The 18,549-nt window shown below is 38.3% G+C and overlaps 1 protein-coding gene and 1 long non-coding RNA gene across 4 annotated transcripts in view; one reads left to right on the top strand and one right to left on the bottom strand.

The window, feature by feature from the left end:
• The window catches only part of BRINP3 (BMP/retinoic acid inducible neural specific 3), a 195,802-nt gene that overhangs the window by 142,291 nt on the left and 34,962 nt on the right, over positions 1-18,549 (bottom strand). The gene's annotated exons all lie outside the window — the stretch shown is intronic.
• LOC107208161 lies at positions 1,676-10,944 on the top strand. The gene is made up of 3 exons (XR_001523113.1): positions 1,676-1,783; positions 2,401-2,463; positions 6,129-10,944. It is a non-coding gene; the product is annotated as an uncharacterized LOC107208161 (long non-coding RNA).

The raw sequence follows: 18,549 nt of genomic DNA, 5'->3' as shown, positions 1-18,549 counted from the left end.
CCTTGGACACTTCCAGGGATCCAGGGGCAGCCACAGCTTCTCTGGGCACCCTGTGCCAGGGCCTCCCCACCCTCACAGGGAAAGATTTCTTAGATATCTAAACTAAATCTAAATATATTACTGTGATTAGCCAAAAAAATAGCAGCACAGGCTCTTCACTTCCAAAGGTGTAACTCAGATAATTTACAAAGCTTTTCAGCACTGGAACAAGGGCATGGATTAATAATAACAGGCTACATTATATGCTGTATAGGAAAGTATCTGCTTATGGCTTCAAAATTTCTTTAAATTTCAGGAGTTCATTATTAAGGTCATACAAACTGTGGAAAAGACATTTGTATCCAAAGATGTAGCCCCAAAAATTATCACACATCCAAAACTTGCTTTGCAACATTACCAATATTGGATAGCAAAGATTATTTCAAAGAACATAATTTCTTTTCTGAAAATGAAAACTGCTTCATTAAAGAGAATACAATTAAAATATAATTATTTTCAATAACATCAACTTTTGCTGACTTTTTTTCATGTTCTTTTCTAAATGGTAATTCGCTTTCCAAGTGAGAATATCTGTATAACAACAAACACCAAAACAAGAATCCTTTGAATTTCTATTGCCACTAAACAAATTGTTTTCTCTTATCTGCACATTTAAAATAATATTAAACATTTGTTTTTTCTTGTTAAATACTCCAGTTCTATAATATCACCCATTAGCTACTAAAGGAGAGAGACTAAACCATGAAAATAACAGAGTTCTGCAGAGGAAGAAGAAATTAAATATATTTAAACTAAACTAAATGAAAAATCATGAAACAGCCCTTGCAGGTTTTGCATTTCACATCCCTATTGTCCACTCTTCAGTAATCTCTTTGTTTTATACTGCCTGGAACACATTTTGGGTGGTATTTTATAGCTGTATATTGTACCTATTCCATAACCTCCTCATACCTAAAGAAATTTCCATTACAAAGAGCTGTCCCTGCAATCATATGGTTTTGTCACAGCTACAACTTGTCCTACAGCAGAATACAATGTCATTTACACTGTCCAATATAATATCTGATGATTTCACTGGAATTGTAGAGAGAAAAAAGATGTGTTTCCTATCTTTTTTCCAAAGCAAGAAAATAAAAATCAGTTTTAAAGTAAAACCCACACATACAGATATGGGCATCATCTTCTTAAAATAAAACAACATTGCAAGCCTGAACTTACAAAATGTATATACAACTGTATTAAAATAATGTACATTGCTGTTCACATTTCTTCATATTTCAACTCATTCAGTCTCACCAAAATAATTTTAGCCAATAAGCCAAAGTTACTCATTTGCCTAGAGCTAAATCCCAAGTTAACTGAAATATTTTACAATCCCAAAAACCAAATTTTCCTCTGCTCTGTTAATATGAAATATCAAGTGAGTTCTTTTCCCCCTCTGTACTAGGTACAATTTAACCTTATAACCTTCTTATGTATTATTTTTTCAATTAATCTATACTATAAAGTAAAATAATTTTTATTATTTCTTAACATAAACAGAATTTTTTTTTTCTAATTTCCTAGCTACTGGAGGAAGAGGGAACCATACTTTACTCATTGCCTGGGCTTGGCACAAGCTAATTTAATAAGTAACACAGACAGTGATGATGTTATTATGGGATGGTACATTGAAATGTGAGGAAAAGCACAAACAAGAAACCTTGATAATGACACCGTGTTTTTGGTACAGCAAGGACACTATTTAAAATTTTCACTGTTTTCTCAACTGAGAATAAAGGACGTAAGTAAATATTTTTACTTTGATTAATAGGAAAAACCAATTTTCATTTGTGTAGTGGCTTTTAAAATACAGAATAGCATTAAGGTCTTAGAAAAACTTGGAGGTGTATACAGGCCCTGTGGCTGAATCACTTCATTCACCACAGGAGTGAAACTACTGCTGACATGAAATATGAAGTGTTTCAGTTCATGGCAGCGCAGTCAGGCGCAGGAAAAGGACCAAAGAGCAGCTTCTCAGTGTATATCTGAAGGGAAAACAAACTTCATGAAAGGAAAGAAAGCCAGGCTTTGGGGTTCCCATCCTTTTCCTTTAATATTTCTGTGCCTTTTGGGTCAAGCAGTGTTAAAGGAACCCTTTGGCCAAGACACTCAAAGAGATTACAGGTAGTGTATCTTCCAGTCATGTGTGATTACTTCTATAGATAGATCTTTTCCAGCTATCCAAGCACTTTTTTCTCTCTCTATTATAAGAAATGACTGCAGTGTTGACAACTGTTACAGCAATGGTTCTATGCTACTGATTTTTACCCCATCTTATGCAATTTGGCTAATTGGTAGCTTTATTCATAAACCCACATTGAGTCACTTGCCAAATTGTTTTCATTTCCTGGTGTCTAGGTACCAGTTCTCTTCAGAGCCTCTAGCCCACTGGAGAACAGCATTTTCTCAGCAGGAAAAACAGTAAGTCCTTCCCCTGCATTCCTGGGAAATGCTCCTGTCTGCTGGCATGTGGAAGAAATGGTTTGTCCATGCTCCTCGCTCTTCCCAGGAGCAGCAGCTGGGACTGCCCAGGTGGTCAAACGTTTCCTTCATCTCTTGCATTCCAGATTCTTCCACCCCAGCAGGTACACTGGAGTCTTTTGCACTCAAGTTCAGTGTGTCAGCTTATACGTTTTTTAGTGTGAACACAGAGGGAACCCATTAAAACACATTTTCTTTAAAGCCTTAAACGTGCTGGAGTGGAGGTAGTTTTAAGAAATGGCAGCTGTATGGCCCCAGGACTTTTTTCATATGTCCTGCCACTGTGATGCAAATAGCATAAGTGCCTAAAAAGACATGGCCCAGCTGGGCATGTTAAGAGGCATGAGCACTCAGTGGTTTAATAAAGACCCAGTTCTATTACTGGCACCAAAGGCGAGGTCAATTTAGGAAACGCTGCTGCTGATTCACAGCCTACTTCTTGCTCCTTGTTTTAATGAGAAAACACAGTATGGCTAAAACTGGAAGTGAGACCTTGCAGAGCAGCTCACATTGCATTTTCTAACAGTATTTATATGGTTCCTGGCTATACTTGCTGAAAACAGGCTTTGACTTTTTATTATGTCCACTGTTCATTACCTATTTTCTAAACAAATATCTACTTTGACACCTGAAAGCTAAAGAAATACTTTTTAAAGTCTAATGTGACATATTTCTATCCTGCTGTCTAATCCCACAAAGGCACAGAGAAATGCATAAATACTTCAGAAAGACACAAAATCCAAGTGGCTTGGAAGACACTTCCAAAATAGAGAGCATTTAATGAAGAATGCCCTGCTTTGAACTTTCAGGATGCCCTGAAGCATATGAGATTTTACATAAAAAAGCAGCAACTAAAGCTCTACCTGCCTAGAAAGTAAAATCATTATATAATTGTTGAGACCTTTCAGCAGAGTACTTGGGAAAAAGCTGGTTAAAACTTCTGCCAAGGAATGGGAGGCTGATTTAGAGGCAGCTGAGTTACAGTCAGCTGAATTCTACATCTCATGCAGATTATTACTGTGGTTACACATCCTTCTATTTATATAGTTCCTGGATTTCATTTCCTTGCTTTACTTATTGGTGATGAGTAAGCCTTCAAACCAGAGGTACCAAGGTCATGAGAGCTGTTAATTAGGAAAGTGTTAGGCCACTGTCAGGGCTAAGGAGAAGACTGAAAACGAGAGTCACAAAAACAGTCTTTGCATAAGAGACTTGAGATATTTCTAATTACCACAGCCAAAGCAATTTGAGTAACAAAGAGCAAAAATACCCCAATTTATTTGCAACTTTTGGATGAGGAGAGGGGTTATGCTTCAATGGGCAAAGTCCTTGAATGTTGCAGACTGACATAATCTCCCAAGAAGCTGCAAAATAAGTGCCTTTACATGAATGTAAGGGGTTCTTAATGTTGCTTGTGCCTGGCTAACTTCAGATATCCTTGTGGGATTTTGGAAAAGGCAGAGAATTGGACATGGAATGATAGGGGCAAGGAATCACTAATGTTGGAAAAAACCTTTAAAATAGAGTCCAACCACCAGCCCAGCTCCCAGCACCATGTTTACCACTGACCATTCCTCAGGTGCCATATCCACGTGTTTTAGAACACTTCCAGCAATGGTGACTCCACCACCTCCCTGGACACCTTATTCCAATGCCTTGCAACCCTTTCTGTGATTTTTTTTTTCCTAACAGCTAATCTAAACCTTTCCTGGTGCAATTTGAGGCCATTCAGAGAATTGCTGCTGCTTGCAAGCAAATCAAAAGCCTGTGCCATGGTACCAAGCTTCATTATTCCATGCACAATAGAGGGGACTTGGAAACAGAATGAAAATAAAAAACATGCTAATGAAAACTTACTATATAGCAAGAGTCACTAACTGCTTAAATAAATGCAGTTTCTAAGCTTATTACATTAGAAGAAGTGTCACTTTTACTGACTTGAAAATGTGTGGAGCTGCTGCAAACTACTGCTGCATCGCCATAAAAGATAAAGAGAGAGGGATTTTATAGGCTCACAATTGTATTTACCAGGGGCTAGAAAAAGGAAAAAGAGCTGGTCAGATTAAAAAAAAAGAAAAAAAAGAAGTGTACATGTTTAGGGTAAAGAAAAGGAATCATCGGCTACGAAGATAAGAAATTTAAATCCCATTCAAATTCCTCTACTGCAAATGTCCCTATTCATCAGTTTGTTCATTTCCATTTTTCATGGAAAGATACTGATAAATACCCAAAGGCTCTCCAGCCTATCAAAAACACATAGAACTTGTTTTCACTTAGGAGACCAATTTTTTATGCAATAAGGTGATAGACCATTTTCTTCCCTTCTCACTGTGGGGTCAGTTCTGCAAGGCGAGAGATCTTTCCTTTAGCCCAGCATGGTTTGAAAGGAAACCAAAGGAATGAGATTGTTCAGTTATGGCTCTGCTCAGGGCTAAGGCTCCTCTTTCTCTTTACTGTGTCCCACATGTGAACATTACAGGAAATGTTTTCCTCCTACAGTTTTCCAAACAGCCTGGATCAGAGCTCTCAGCTAGGAAGGTTAGAGCAGCAACTTTACCCAATATCTGATAAGAATTCAACAAACTCCTAGAGGCACATGTGTGTTGTGTAATTCTCAGAAGGGGCAATAAATGGCATGGAAAAATAATCGAAAAACAATGAAGTTATTTACAGTGGTGATGAGCTGCAAGACTTACAGACATTAAAGTATATAACCTATTACACCATTTCTCAATTTCTACTGGAATAAAAAGGAAAACATCATATGAATTTCCTTGCTTGACTGGGAACAATTATTAGTGAGCTGTGACAGTACTCTGTAAAAGGCAATTTGAATATGCTTTTAATCATGACCTCATTGACAGGTGCAAAACTACTTTAAATGGAGGTGAGATGTCCAAGGCAAATGGTGTTTTATACTTTGAGTAAGCTTCATTGCTTTTTGCAGCACAGATTGGAAACCAAGGGAAATCTAACACCTGTAAACAGCTTTTCTTCTCATTTGAAATCTGTATATTTTCATCTCAACACGCAGATAAAATATTAAGTTTAGCTAGAGGATGACAGATATCAAATTCTAAAGCATTACAGGAAGAGAGAGAATGAAAAGAAAAATGAAAAATATCTTAAAAACTGGTTTCTGCAGAAAATATAAATATTATCAGTTGAACAGTGGAAGTCATATGCTTTAGTGATATATTAATTCATCCCAGATCAAGGGTTCTTTTAACATACCTGCTGACGTGTCATAAGGTAGTCTGAATGAAGCTCAATACTTGAGAAAGGTTGGAAGTTGATGATTCAAAATCAAAATATTTTTTCTGTGAAATAGTCTACTGAAAATTTGTGTCTGATAGACCCTTGATTTGCTTTTCTTATGCTGGAGCTAAAGTTGTAAAATGAAACTCATCCCATCCAGGCTTCAACTTGAAACCCAACATGAGCTGGCTAAGACATAAAATACTTTTTTGTCTCTGACTCTTCTGTTTTTCAGTAAGAGTCCTGGATTACCTCTGTCTGGGATTCTTACCAGGACAGAAAGCCTTTTGGGAATTGAGGTTGACTTTATACTCTTCCCTTTTTCTCTCTTCTCCCGTTCCCCACAGCAACTCTCTCAGCAGTGCCCTTGAAACACAGCAACTGGATCCAGAGGAGGGAGCCTGCATGTGCTGCCAAGCTTGCTCTTTTGATGATTTAGAATCATTTTTTAAGTAGTCTGCCACTTTCAAAAGTTCTAAATGAGCTAAATAAAATCAATAAATAGACAGTAAATTTATAATATTAATATTAGGAGGGAAAAAAAATAGAAATTAATCCCTTAAATGTATTTCCTTGATCTGTCCTGCTACACATTTCAGTGCAAGTATAGGAAATGACCGCAGTTTAACAAGCTATTTTCCCTGTGTTTTCTGTATCCCATCTCCAGCTGGGGTAGAGTGGATGGTTCACAGATGGGTGGATTAACATCTACAAAGCATCTGGCAGGGAATGCAAGCCTGTGAGGTATTCAGCTTCCCTGGAAGCTGAAGGCGTTCAGCAGTCAACCGAGAAGGCTTAATTGTGCAACACTTTACTATGGAAGTAAATTTCTTCATTGCCCAGTTGGTTACCAGTTTAAAAATCAAAATATGAACACTCACAGCCTTGTCAAGTTTACATCAGAAAACAGCTGTCATGGTTTCTCATAGAAAGGTTCACATAGATATTTCTCCTTCTACTATCTTGCGACAGCACATTCCACTGATCTAGTTGTGCGCTATCTCTTGTGCTTTTAGATATCCTGCCTTCTTTGTTAGTGAAAGACTTGGAATCCTGGAAATGTTCAAGGATGGGGCTTAGAGCACCCTGGTCTAGTGTAAGGTGTCCCTGCTCATGGCAGGGGATTGGAACAGGATGGACTTATGGTCCCTTCCAACCCTTCTATGAGTCTAGAAGATGATTGTGTGTCTTACACTAGAAACATGTGGGATGATCCCATGAATTTGACAATGCTCCCCCTTTGAAGCAAGAAGGTCAGAAGGCTGATAGACAGGTGGAGCTGCACCTTGATGTGCATGTCAAGTTTATGCAGCTTTTTCCATGCTCAACAAACCAGCCAGGACCGTTCCTGTCTTCCTTATGGTTTTTGTCATTGATTCTGTGCCCCAGAGCTGTGCAAACATATTATTGTGCAGAATCATAATGCAGAATCTCAGCACCAATGCTTTGGGGTGGAAGAGACCTTAAAGACCATCCAGTTCCACCCCCTGCCATGGGTAGGCACATGTTCCACCAGACCAGCTTGTCTTAGGGTTTGATCCAATATGCCCTTGAACACTGCAAGAGATATTTAATCAGTTTTGGCAAGCTAACAGATAATAGACAATATCAAAAGGCCACTCCCAGAGGACACATCACGTTCTTCAACCTGGGAGAGCACTGCTGCTTTTCAGATTAAATATTAATTTCCCAAGAAATCACTGGGTCACATGTTCTTAACCTTTCTTATCCTTTGTCTTCTCTCCTGCCTCTATGATACCTTAAACACATGACTAACTTAATGCCACAACTACTCCCTTGGAGGCAGAAAAAGGCACAAGACAGCAACAACATGAGTTTTAGCACAGCTTGTGCCAAACTACAGCTTTCGTTTACAAATCCGGGAGATGGAATACATTTCCATCCAGTGAGATCATTGTGTACCATATGAATAATATTCTGGCTGAGGATATCATGCAAAATAAAAACTAACTGACATTTTGATATAACACAAGCAAATGCTTTGCTTTGGAAAAAATGCGTGACCACCCAAGGATAAATTTCGCATCAAAATGGGGTTTAGTTGACTCATTTAAAAAAGAGATTTCTAAATCTATGGCATAAAAACATGAGAATAACTCAGCCTTTACAAGCAGTCTGTATAAATTCTAGTGATGCAATTTTTTCACAATGTGGTGGAAAACCCAGCTTTTAACCAGGATCAAAGGGCACATGAAAATATTTAGGCATTTTCCACTATACCTTCTTGTAGTTATTCAGTGTAGTTTCTTTGTATTATCCAAGACTACTAGCAAGAAATTTCCTGGAGAAGAAAGACGCCCCACCTTCCATGTAAGCCTTTTTGATTTCTTCCTCTGTTCACAGTTGGTACCACTGCTGGCATTCCAAGGGTCATGCAGATTTTTGTGCACCATAAATGGCACTGGAAGGGTACCGAGGCCTGTTTTACTCTACATCTGCTACCAAGCCCACAGGCAACCTGGCCTGCCTACTGAGTAACACCAGAAATTCAATTTTCACTTTTCATTTACAGGTTAAATCTTACACAGCTACAAATTAAATGAGACAGATGTGATCAGAGGGGGCTGTGAGGAGACGTGCTCACCTAGCTCTGACTCCTCGGCTTGGTTCAGGATTTAAACCCAGGAATTTAGATTGTGTGGGCTCAGGTGATGGTTTATTACTGTGAGCTGTGATGAAAGGCACTGGGAAAGGAGGAACAGGGTCTGATCAACAGCAGCAAGGGAGTGTTAGGCAAAAAGTCTCTGGTGAGGCACAAATAGTTGCTCTGCCTGTGGCAGGATTTGTCCCAGGATACCACTGCAGCATGGAGAGAAAAATGGACAGGCTTTGGTGATTTTGCTGTGGCAATGACACTGGCTGTGCTTGGCCCAGTTACAGCTCTTCTGGAGGGGATAACCAGAGGGAGGGTGTTCTTTCCTCTATCCAAACAGAAACAGCTTCACTTCCATCTTAGAGCACTCAGCTTTCCAAAGGCATTGGAGAAGTTTCCTAGCCAAAATCTCCTGAAGAAGCCATAGTGCAATTAGACAAGAGAGGATCCTCTATTGGGTTGCTAAAAAAAAATAGGAAACAAATATAGAGGAAAAAATGATAGGTTGTGCACAAGGGAGAAGATTATCGCATCCCACATGGATCTCTCTTGTTCAGCATATTCCTAAATCATCTGGAAAATGGTGCGAGTAATGAGGTGAAAATGTCAAAATTCAACATTTTAGAAATGCAATAAAGACCTTCAACAGAACTGAATAATTCCTCAATGGATTGTTCGTTCACAAACAGTTTTGTATTTAAACTGTTCACTCCAGTATTTGAAATCTATTTTTAACATGGGAGAATACTTCTTCCTCATCTCCATTTCTTCACATCTACTAGGTTTGCTAAAGAAATAGTCGAATTTGGATGGCAATTACAAAAGCCACTTGCCAGTCTTCTCCACCTTCCTGAAGAACTAAATTTTTATCTTACCTTTTATTCACATTTTTTCCCTTTCACTGTCTCCAAAATTGTTAAGAGCTCATGCTGCAAAATCTTGATCCTTGTTCTCCAAGTAGATCCATGAGAGAAGCTCTCCTGGAGTGACTTTATTACAGTTGTCATCACTTTGTCTGGGTCTAACAAGCAGATATTCAAAAGGTGAACACAGTGAAAGAATTGGATGTGAACTCTTAAAATTTGTCTTGCTTGTAGAGCCTTATACATATTTGTTGACTCCTTTATTTTAACCCACCAAAATAAAAACACACGATGACAGCCCCCAGTTGCCTCAAAGTGCCTCAAATTATCCATGAGGGGAAAGTGAGAATCAGAGAACCCCTATGTGGTGCTTTCAGTGAGGAATGCCGTGTAAATAGTGCAGGGAGGGTAAGTGCAACATGCTCCACTATAAAATGTGGAAAGTGCAGCAGCTGCTCTCATTGCACAGACTGTCCCCTCATTTCTAGTGACAGGGTGATGATCTATGGGCAAGAAGCATCACTGTTTCAGGGATTCTTATATCCATATCTTTTAAGGTCAAGAAGGACTGTGGAATTCATCTGATGTGACCTAGTATGGTGCAGGGCAATGAGTGGTGCCTCACAATTTGTCTATTAAAGATTTCTCCTTCTCCTGTGAGTGAATGATGTCATCCCAGGAACCATGGCTGAACAGAAGGCTCTCTCTTGAAGTCCAATCATAAATTAAGCACTCTGAATCTAACTCTTACTTGCAGCTAAAAGGCATTGAATATAGTGATGGAGTCCAATAAATGCCTACAAATCCTTCTGTGGCCAGGTTACATTGGAAACTAATATTTACCGGATAATCCATAGTAATCCTTTGTTCCTTTAAGCTTCCAATTTTTGGGATAAGCCTTCCTTCTTCTCCCCTTTTAGTCCAGGGAAAATTTTAATCAGGCTTTTTTCCTTCTGACCCTGTACTTCACCACTGTCTGCTGCAAGACCTTGGCCAAGGGATCTGTGTGGAGCTGTTTTAGAAACACATCTGCAGCTCATGTCTCACAAAGTCACCACATGGAAACCTGATCCTACTTCTTGGTGGGTGAAAGGATTGGACAACTTGTCCTTAAATCTTTCTTCCATCACTTTGCTTTTCCTTCTACAAAGAGCAAAGAACACCTTGAGTAGAAATCACATCTGCAATACACTTAAGACACTACAGTACACTGAAAATCCCAACAGTGCTGTAAAACCAAGGGCTTAACCATGCAAGGTTATGGTTTTGTAAAAGAGAAATTCATCCCTCTGTGCTAGAAGCAAAACTTGTTCATCATAAACACAATTTATAATCACTATTTCTGCCTCCTACTATGTTTTTCATTTCTACAGGATTCAGATGAGAAGACACACATACGAATGTGGGAAACTATCCGCTTAAACCTATACAAAAGTTAAATTTTAAACGAGAAAGGTCAAACAAGTTCAGATTTAGCAAAAGTGGTGCTCAGTTAATTTCCACACCCTCTACCCTTGCCACAGTACCTGGGCACATTTACATGTATTCCTTCTGACAGATTCCTGTGAGGCAGGAAATTGGTTTTATCTGTGGCAAAGCAGGCTAAAGGATTTGTGCATGGTCACACAATGAATCTATAAGGAAAAAGGGATTGGGGCAGAAGTTTTCTCAGTTGCAAAAAAGCACTCAAAGCCCTGGACTCTGAATCTATTTCAAACAAAGGTATATAAGCTTAGTCACCCATATTTTCTCAGTTAGCAGTTAGTTCTGAGTCCCTTAATGAGCTGTATAAATCAGCATTTTTCTGGAACTTAATGCAGAAAGACCTGAGCCTACTCTTTTAAACCCACAGAGCTAAAACTCCCAGAGTACATACCTATACCACAGCCTATTTTTTCATCCCATAAAGCAGATATGTTTGAGCCATACATAAAGCATAATGGAATATCCTGAAGATAATACAGTGGAGCATCCTTTCTCTGCAAAAAAATGAACAATGAAGCAGGACAAGGGTTTTTCTGCTTTTAAACTCTTTTCAATATGAAAATGCTTTTCGTCAGTTAGAAGTATAGACAGAATGTGTGTCTTCCTCACAGAGTTTCATTTTTCCTGCTTTCATGGAAAGTTGTGGTTTTTAAAGACAGTGGTGTTCACTGTGGTTTGGGAGGAGTTAGGGGAGAAGTTCCTCTATGTTTACCCAAAGAGAGGGAGGGATGGAGGGAGGAATAACAAATCCATTATATTAATAACAAACCAGATTCAGTAGAGCAGTTCAGCCAGAAGTGACCTGCAATAATCACCTTTTTTATTCCCAAGTATCACCATAATTACCTCATTCCCAGGAACAACAGGAAAGAATACAGCACTGAGTAATGCTGATTACTGACTACTGCAATAATGGTCAGAATAAGTGTGTTAGTATTTCAACAATACAAAGAATTGGTTTGGTTGATGTGATCTTTTTAATTCCTAAATAAATCAAACTATTGAAGTTTTAAAAAATGAAAATCTAAACTAACGCAACAAGGTGGAATGCTAGTCTCTCTGGAGGGTAGCTGAAATTAGGATTTTAATTACTTTTTGATCAGAATTTTGACTGCTTCTCATAATCTAAACCTCTACAGAGTCTCAAAACATCTTTCATATACGCTTTTGCTTTTGCTAGTCATTATGCCATATTAAGTTCACACTTTTTGATGTTTTTATAGTGAATTAAATAATTCCCAAAACTACCAGGAAAAGCAATGGAAAAAAACATTTAGGAGAGAGTTATGTATAGTTCATACACAAATATTTAACTCTCAACAAGTCAATGTTTCAAATGATTGCCAAAATGAAATAATTTTGAGAAAATTTTCATGTGGTTTCAGAATTAAATCTTGTAAAGAGAATGGTTTGGATTGGAAGACATCTCAGAACTCATCCAGTTCCATCCCCTGCCCCTTCCACTAGACCGAGTTTACCCAAGCCCCATCCAACCTGGCCTTGGACACTTCCAGGGATGGGGCAGCTGCCACAGAATTTCTGGGCAACCTCTTCCATCAGATCTACAGAAGAGATAAATTGTAGGGATGCTGTAATGATTTAGTAAAGCCTGGCAATTCTCTTCCCCTTACAAGAGCAACATCCCCTTCTGTTGGATTTACTCTCTAAGAGTAAAAAATTTTTTTAACTAAACCAAAGCGATAATAAGCAGGTAGGGGAAAAAGATTGCCTCAGAAGGGAAGATAGATGGAAAACCAAGGGCTGCCTTGTGTCAAACCTGGCCTTTCACCTGTTGTGTCTATGAGATTTGTGAAATCTGGAGGCCAGATGGGCAAGCACACCTATGAGCCTTGCTCAGAGGGATCCCTCTGCTCAAAACTCTCTCTCTTCATCCAAGTTTGCAGTTTGAAAGAGCTGCTCACTAATTGCAGTAATAGTCTCAACCGCTTTTTAATTACATACGCTGGCCCAACAGAATTTTTGAGTAATTTTTTCTTTCCCCTCCAAGGACACCTTGTGACCACCCCAAAAGTGTCAGATATAGATATAAATATCAGAAAGGAGCCCCGAAGCACTGCAGAAACTCTGCAGTTTATCTTAGAGACATGCAGCAGCTTCCTGACAGCTTGGCTTCGACTTCAATTTTCTTTCTCCCTGCGCCAGGCACCATATGCTGACTGTTACACTGAAGTGACACTTAACCCACAAGCCTGCAACAGAGAGGCTATATTTAAATTCAACTGTTAGGTGAAAGTGTGTTTTAGAAAAACCTCCAGGAAGCTGCATCCAGATGGTTACAGCAAAGAATCTATATCTAGGGATTTGGGGGAGGATAACAGGTTACAGCAGCATCACTTCTGAAGTTGTGGCTATATAGTGATATTCCCTTTGCTTTCAGGTAGAACTAAAACCATTGCATAATGCAGTGTTTGGCATTCATCAGCTTGACTGTTTGGAAGAAAGAAAATTTTAATAAACTTGGTTTCTCTGGGATTTTCTGTAACTATTTCTCTCTGTGTGTTAACAGTCTCAACTTCTTACTTGAAGTTAACATAACAAAGTAAATAGAAATGTTTACATTATAAATACATTTATTTCAGCATTTTGTCAGTGTAACTTTACTTTTAAATGGCAGAAAGACACCAGAGGAAAACTCTGTAACTGTTGAAACTACCAGCATTGAATATTTGACATTCTGAATTAGTTCATTCCCAGCATTTTAGCCTGTTCCATAAAGGGAGAGATGGCAGTCAGAGAGCTGATTATGTTTTCCAGATTTCCCAAGGAAATGTCAGTCCTGACAGTTCCTAAAGCAGTTCAACAAAGCTGTGACATTGGCACAATTTTTGACTTCACTCTTTTGAAGGAAATGCTTTAGAGTACCTGAGGGTATTTATGAATTAATGTTGAAGAGTTCTTTACTCTGGCTAATGATCGACTGTGATTTTCAAATCAGTTTTGGAGACTGAGAACAGATGAACATGCAAAAATCCACAGGCTGATCATAAACTCTTTAGATAAGGGGAACATCTGAGCTCCAGCCTCTGATACGACACCATATATTTCCATTCCACATGTCTTTTTTGAAGCAAAGAGATGAAACAGATGTGAATCCATAGTGTTTTCTGAGATGCTTCCAGAGCAGTAACTCCCCAAAGTAAGCTCACATTTCATCTGGTTGTGTTTAGCATGCTGTTGATGTTATCATAGTGATTGCATGAAGCCATCAGTCTAAGTTTGTGTAAAACATCCCTCAAAATTGCTTCTCTTCACACCCCTCTGCACACACAAACCTGATGTTAATACATGCATACATGCTTACTACAAAGGGTATTCAGGAATATTTCAGGTATTGAGCTAATTTCAGAGAAGTCCAGAACTTTCTTACATTTACCCAAGGACACTGTAACAGTAAATATGAAAGCAGGATGCTCTCAAAGCCCACCCAAAGCATCCTGTGAGGGAAGATGATGGAAAACTATGTATGTGTATGCAGATACACATACATGTATACATTCAAACTAGCAAATGAATTTCAGAACAAGAACATCATAAAACATTGTGATTGGGAAGCTGTCAGTATGCTTCTCACAGAGAAAACCATGAAAGCCTGTCAATAAACAGTGAAAAAACACTATCTTGAAAAAATAAAGTTACACCTCTAAAGCCTGATTGAATTGACCAACATTTCTGTTTGACCTGGTTAGTCCCCAGCACAGCACCAATCTCACACAAATCAAACAAATCTATTGTTTGTCCTCACATTTTCTTAGCAGAAGTCTGGGACACCTCAGTTCTGCTCTTCCCAAAAGATCTGACCTGCAAAATTCAGTTTAAGAAAGCTCAAGATAAATCTTTTTAGATTGGTCTCAGCTAATGAGGCATGGCATGTTGGCAGAGCACTTTCTTTATGACCCACATTGGCCTTAGGAGACACATCCTGTGCAGAGGAGGACAGGTTTCCTTGTATTTTCTTATGCTCCAGTGTCAGGCAACCCACAAATCTGCCATTGATGCACCCAGTTATTTAGCTAAGCTACAAATTCATCTCTAACCTAATATACAAAGGAGTATCCATGTAAGGAATAGCCCAGTTCATTTTCACTCAGTGTAAGAATAGAGATTGACTTTTTAGTGACAATTGCAGCCAATCAAAAGAAGAAAAATGTACCATATGAGGAAATTTCATTGTGAGACCTCCAATCAGGCTATCCACAATCCCCTCTACAACTAACACAGCTGAATCCACTCTGGAACCCATTTGGCAAAACTCAAAGCCTAAACAATCCCCATCTGAACACACATTCACTAACATATATAGAAAAGATTGTTACACTTTAAGCTGTCATTATCCTTGGGGGGTTTAATACCTCTTTCCCACCTGGTAGTTTATTCTAAAGAGTAGAACAAGAGGTGCATGACTTTCTCCTGCTTTGTTCTCTGTGCTGTTGGTGCAGAGTGTTCCCTACCCCCTTGGTATGGGATTCATCACAGAGCACAGCCTCTAAAATATAGAATCATGGAACAATTAAAGTTGGAAAAGCCCTCTAAAATCATTGAGTCCAACCATTAAGGTAACACTGCCAGGCCCAGCACTGAGCCATGTCTCAAAGTGCCACACCTAATGTTTTTTGAACACTTCCAGGGATGTGACTCCACCACTTCCCTGGCCAGCCTGTTCCAATGCTTTACAACCCTTTCAGTGAAGCAATTTTTCCTGATACCCACCTACAACATGGAAGAAAAGGAAGCACAGGTTTGGTAAGTAGATAATAATAAAATTTCAGCCAAAATGTTTTTCTCCTGCCCAAAATATTTCTCGACCTGTCCAGAATGTTTGAGAAAAAGACTAGTTCCCAAAAGTAAGGAAACAAACACATCACCACACAGTTGTTTTTCTGAAGTGCTTTTCTTGTTGGATTGGGGGGTTTTAAATAAAATAAATACCAACTATAATACCTATAATATGTAGTATGTAATATAATAACAAAACCTAGAGTAAGTATAATTTCATATCTGTGAGGAACAGTTAATTTGCAATTCCAGCTGCTCAAAGGTAGAGTATGCCATTAAAAACTGAAATGAACAGGAATTCTGCTTTCATCCTCATCTGCCATTGGGTCAAGGAATCTCTTTGCAAGTAAGCCAAGTGCATCACTGTCAGTGCCAGTGTCAGAACCCATCACCAAGGGTTCAGGAAGGATGGAGGGGAATGTTATCTCCCAATTCAATAGCAAAAGTTGGTTAATGGCAAAGCAAAAAGTAACAATTTAGCAACTTATAAAAGAAAATCTTTTGGGTTTAGGTGAGAGATATAGTGTCATCCAGTGGCACAAGCAGATGGCAAAATTTACTGAAGGCAGGATGACAAACTATATAAAATTAAGTTGAACCAATGCACTTCATATTATGTAAAAATAATCAGCAAGAAACTTTTTGAATTTGATTTTAGATCTATTATCTGAACTTATCACCTGTAAATTTTCCCTCGCTTATGTTTAAGAGCCACAGAATTTCACTACCCTGTATCAACACTGTTGCTCTGAAAACTCCTTTCCTGCTCCCTAATCATGAAATCCACAGAACTTTGCCACCTCCTGGGAGTAATTCAGTCCCATGTATTAAACTCCTCTAATTCACAAAATCCTTCAGGTTTCCTCCTGTCAGACTGAACCTGTTGCTTTTATTTTTATAGCCTCACATCACTATTTATTTTGTTCCTCTTTTGTTCTCTGTCCCAAAGATTTTAGAGTCAGGATCTGAACCTACTGAACCAAACCAGGAGATATAATCCTGTTAAACACATCAACTATTCACACAATTGTTCACTAATGACAGTGGAACCATCCTAGTTAATCTGAAACTGGTGAGCCATCTTCAGCACAGCAATTACTCTCCTTAGGTACCCAAATAAACAAGTGTCACACCAAGGAGTGAAGGCTTTTGAAAATATTAGGTTCTTTTGAAAATCTGTTTGCTAATGTTAAGCTGTGCAGAAAATGTCTTGACTATGACTGACTAGTGAAAAAAAAAAGCTACTTAAACGGCACATTTAATTGATATGGCATTAGCCTCAATGACATTTAGAGAACATCAAAGACAGAACATATCTGTGTCATGAGGAATATGAAGCAAAAATGGAACTTCAGCTGAATGATCAAATTTAATTCAATGAGCAACAATAGTTAGGATAACAAAATATGCTATGCAGTAAGTTTACTCATCCTCTTAACTTTATTTGTGCAGCCTGAAATTGGATTCCATAGAAATGCAAAGTTTTACAGATTGCTGAGATCTGAACCTTTATCTTTCCTTGCAGGCTATTTGTATTAATCTACTTTTCTTTGAAGCACAGAGCTATTAAACTGTTAAACTCATTTAAAATGTGGTCATATTTCTATCAATAGACCACATAGTTGAATTATAGATTTTAATTATGCTTTTTATACTTTGGACATGCTTACTTAGAAATATTTGCAACAAAAATATGCAATTAAAGAGCTTTTATTGCTGCTGATTGGTGAATTGTGTCTATATTGACAGCAAGAGGTAGCTTAGCATATAAGAGAAATTACATAGGCCACTTTCTATTTGTGACTAATACAAAAACCATAGCCAGCTTTATTCCCCTACCTTTATTAGTACTTTATCATGAAATCAAAGCATGTGAAAATGTAAAATGCCATGTGCTTTAACAGTGAGATACAAGAATAGTTCAGACTTGAGTAGCACCCAGCCTACAAAACCAGTTAAATATGTAACCAGAAAAGCAGAATTTCTGCTATTCATCTGACACATCTGAATAACCTCTCCAGTTTAGCAAAAGCAGAACTGGACAGTTTCCATCCTGTAATATTCAAGTTTCCATCCTGTAATATTCAATCACTTTTCCCATTAAAAACTGAAGCTGTGGGATGGCCATAGCACAGAAGAAAATTAAAATAAAACTAAAATAATTAAAAAAAGAAAAGTAGGAACAAGCACTGCCATAAAACAACAAAGATGAGCTCCATTTGTTTTTCAGGGTAACAATGAATGTGTTGCTTTGTGTTTTACCATTAAAAAAAACATATTGTACCATCAAATATACCTGTCACCAGAGTGGAAATAGATACAGAATAAATATAATCCTTTCACAAATTCCACCACTCTGACAAAACTTACACAGCATGACATGAGCACAGAGGAAAAAAAATTACAAAAAGCAAGTGTTTATAATGGACAATTGTTTTCTTCCAGAAACTGCCCATTTTAGCTGATCAGTATTTTTAAAATGGCTGGAAACATAAATTACTACAAACTACTTCAGAGGGAACACAGTGTGTGTGTGTCTAACATCCTCTCTGCCTCAAGACTGGTTCCAAAGTCCACACACATGTATTCACACATATTCTCAAAGTTTTATTTCTTTTTAGTAATAATACTAATAATTTAGTAATAAACAGTTAATTATATAACTCACTTCAGTGAAAATGATGCTTTAAAATTGTATTTGGTGTGAGAAAGGTGTTCAACCAACCTGAAATACCTTAGAGAAATCATATCATCATAAAATTGCTAATGGTGAAAGAGACTTCTCAGGCTAAGTCCAATCACCAACTCAGCACCATGTTCACCTCTAAACCATGTCCTCAAGTGCCACATCTACACACCTTGTGAACACCTCCAGGGATGGGCACTGCACTATTGCCTTGAGCAGCCTGTGCCAGGGCCTGACAACCATTTCAGTAAAGAAATTTTCTCTAATAGCCAACCTGAACCTCCCCTGGTGCAACCTGAGGCTGTTTCCCTTGTCCTGTCCCTGTT

Source organism: Parus major, chromosome 8 (assembly GCF_001522545.3).
Source record: "Parus major isolate Abel chromosome 8, Parus_major1.1, whole genome shotgun sequence".
Taxonomy (NCBI): Eukaryota; Metazoa; Chordata; class Aves; order Passeriformes; family Paridae; genus Parus; species Parus major.
Note: the sequence above shows the minus strand (reverse complement) of the source record. Positions and strands in the feature narration are given on the sequence as shown.